This window comes from Portunus trituberculatus, chromosome 35, assembly GCF_017591435.1.
Source record: "Portunus trituberculatus isolate SZX2019 chromosome 35, ASM1759143v1, whole genome shotgun sequence".
NCBI lineage: Eukaryota > Metazoa > Arthropoda > Malacostraca > Decapoda > Portunidae > Portunus > Portunus trituberculatus.
The window spans coordinates 135104-139054 of NC_059289.1; positions in this window are offsets into that span (position 1 = coordinate 135104).

Consider the following 3951-nt stretch of genomic DNA (forward strand, 5'->3'; position numbering starts at 1 on the left):
TGTCATCGTTTCATCTTATTTTTTCTCTCAGTCAATACTCTTATTTTCTCATTTCTCCTATATTCTTTTTTACACGCGCTGCCTTTAATACTAGACGGTAGCTCCTTTTGTCGACAAACCTATCGCTATCCCAGAGTGAATTTCAAGCTAATAAAGACCGAAAGCAGTAAGTCACACACACACACACACACACACACACACACACACACATCAAGTAGATTAAGAGTCTGTACTGAAATAGAGAAAGAGAAAGAAGAAAATTATAGTAGTAGCTAGGATATAATAAAGTAGTGTACCTTTTATATTTTACGTTTTCTTGTGTGAAAGAGAAAACTGCTACTATTAAGGGTAAGTTCTTATATTTTTGGGAGCATTGTGAACTACTTGATTCTTTATAATGACCCCAGGCGCCTGAAAATATACTATTGTACATAAAAGTATAAGAGGAAATAAATATTAAATAGTTTTGTATTTTCTTTTCTATAATAGTGTGTGTGTGTGTGTGTGTGTGTGTGTGTGTGTGTGTGTGTGTGTGTGTGTGTGTGTGTGTGTGTGTGTGTGTGTGTGTGTGTGTGTGTGTGTGTTTTTTTTTTTTTTTTTTTCTTCTATCTATCTCTATGTGCACACACACACACACACACACACTTAAGCCCCTTAATCATTGGTGAACAGTCATGTGGACCGCTGTCTATACATATTCTAGTTTACTCATTGCACAGCTGGCCACATACATGATACTTCCATTCTTAATTCTGAAATAAAAATTGATTTGAGGGATTCTCATGTCTTATATCCTGGAGGACGCTTTACAGCCGTAGAACTCTTCCTTCTTCACTTCCTGCTTGCACTTCTCAACCTCACCTCTTGTCCTATCCTGATTTGTGAAGCTAGTTGGAGAAACGTGAATGTGGCAGATTTAATATGCAATGGAAAAGAACCGATATGTATGGGAGCAAAATCTCCCGTCTAAGAATTTTATGTAATCGTTGTTAGTTTCACTGTATCGAATAGTCCACTCGCTGAGGAACCTTGTAGAATATTGTAGCATTTGATTAAGCAGAATCTCGTAAGTGTAATTGTTTTTTGTGGACTATGAGTGAAAGATGGAAGGTTTGTTTGATAATATGGTGTTTATTCTTCCTGGCTATTATTAGTGCGTGCCAGAGCAGGAAGTAACAGTAAAGGGTATGGACGAAGTTTACGAGAGAGTGAGTGAAAACAGAGTGAATTTAATTTTATTACGTTAAATTAATGTGAGAGCTTCATCGTGGCGCCAGGGGTTGTGGCGCCTCACTCACCGTGGCGCCTTGGTGACTGAAACGGAGGAAACTGCGGCCATGATTCCAGTGACCTTAGTCTGCTTGTCGTCTTGCCCCGGAGTCAGTACATCAACTGGTCTCTGGAACTGGACCTCCCCCACGGCGCGGGGAAAACCGGCTTCCAGGCCCCGGCGCCCTCATGGTGGTGGCGGCAGCGGCCCCACGCCATCCACGCCAGCGGCCACGCCAGCCACGCCAGCAGACACGCATTGATGATTTTTTAGCTAATTAGGTCAACCTGGATACGACACCCACGCATGTGTACCACCACCACCACCGCCGCGGCATAAGCTCCCGGTGGTTAGGTGAGAATGGACGAAAGCGGAGGCCTGTCTGGAGGGGCATGTGAGGCCAGACCAGAAGTGGTTCATGGCGGGCTGGAAAAAGGGAGAGACATGGCTGGAAGAGAATGTTAAGGCTTGGTAGGAAGAGGGTTAACATATGTCTGAAAAAAAGGGTAAAGCATGCACGGTTGGGTGTAAATACAGAGTTTTACAGATATTGCTTGGAAAAGTTTTGATGTTAAGGTTGGAAGGACTAGGAGTATTAGACACAGCTTGATGGGTGCTGGGGCGTCTGCCTGGCTGACAGCTAAAGCTTGACTGGCTGGCTGTGGACAAAGGGTCTTGGACAAGCCTCAGGGGAGTGTTCAGTAACGGGTCGTGACAGAAGTGGCCGCGACACCCTTAACGGGACCTGGCGTTGGTCTCGCCGCCACTCACACGCTGAGCTTCTTTCCACACTCTGACCTCCTTCTCGTGCCTCTCGGTGCGGCGGTGGCGGCAGGGCGGCGGCACAGACCCTAAGGCCCATGGCGGCTGGGCGAGGCTGCGGGTCACTGACTTACCGGTGAAGTGACGGAGCCCTGGCAAATAAGCAGTCTTGTGGGGGGCAGGGGCGGGGGGGATGTCATTGAAGGTGAAACAGACGGTAGCGAAGGGAGCTAAGAAGCACTTCTTGCGGGATTTCCTGACACCAGCAAGGCATAGTGCACCACCCACAATCCTCCACTCCTGCCAGTGTTAGGGTGAAGTGGAAGCACCTCCCCCTCTCCTTCCTCTGAGACCTGTCTTTGCTGGGGGGCGGTGTGGATGGGACGGGGGAACATCGTGGACGTGGCGAATTCATCAAATCACTTGTCACTAATCGAATATGGCTTTCTAAATTTTGATGTGTGTTTCTAAATTTTTCGTGTGTGTTGTTGTGCTTCAATTCCACATTTGTCTCAATTAAAATTCAGTAAGAAATGGTGGGGGTAGTGATGATGATAATAGTAATTATTATTATTATTATTATTATTATTATTATTATTATTATTATTATTATTATTATTATTATTATTATTGTTTAGACATTCAGACAAGTTTGAGGAGGTCCCTGCACCTGTGTTTCTTTTCACTTCCTCCATTATTATTATTATTATTATTATTATTATTATTATTATTATTATTATTATTATTATTATTATTATTATTATTATTATTATTATTGTTATTAATATTATCATTATTATCATATAATAACATTAGTAATAATAATAATAATAATAATAATAATAATAATAATAATAATAATAATAATAATAATAGTGAAAGCACCTTTTACACAAAAACACAACAAGCAGTAACCGCGTGTAATGAAAGGACATCAAACACGATAAAAGCAAGTGCACTGACTTAGAATAGATAAAAGCAGGTGTAAACTGCTGCAAAAGCTGGTAACAGAAGTGTGTGTGAGCGTGTGTGAGTGGGTGTGGGTGGGTATAGACGCACGCGCGAGGTCCCATAAGCCTCTGTTCTCATGCCAGGGCAGTCAGATTCAGGCTTAATAATAAAGGAAGAAGAAGAAGAAGAAGAAGAAGAGAGAGAGAGAGAGAGAGAGAGAGAGAGAGAGAGAGGGAAGCTCTTTTGTCGCTACTATTTCCCATTCTCCTTCACTCCGCCTCACCCACACCCCGACTCCCTCCCACGGTGTCTGCGGCTGCCTGGGGGTGGAGCGATGCCCTTCCTGTCCCACCTAAATTGTGGTTTAACCTTTTAGTAGAGCAATTATAGAACACCTGTGATTTACTCCCGCCCATCGATGTCTAAATTGTTTAGAGTATTTTCTATTTACTTGTTCTGTAGTAATACTATTAATTCATGGGATTATTTACAGCTATTTTTGGTTTATCAGTGTGTTTCTGGTGCTTTTAGATATATTGGGTACGTTTCTTTGTGTATTTGCGTGTTTACTATTATTTTTTCTTTTAGCTCTCTCCCCCTTTTAGTCGTAAACGTTTAGTCGTAAACGAGTTACTTTACTAGTTACGAAATGTTTGGAAAATGACTTCCTTTCACTATAATATGATTATTTTTTAGGTTCCTCTCATATCACTCGCTTGTAAGAATGCTAACCACATCCGGGTACGTGCCTCGCTCTGTGTTTGTTTGTCGTAAGAGGCAGTATTGCGCTCTGTACTCGTTTACGAAGCACAGAAAGATAATTTACGTATTAAAACGATAGTAAAGCCTGTAAGCATTTCCTATCTTCCCTGACACACACACACACACACACACACCGTGCATGTGCAAGGAGGAGGACAAATTCGTTGATGCAGAATATAGCTTGTACCGTGTATTTTTAAAGCCAA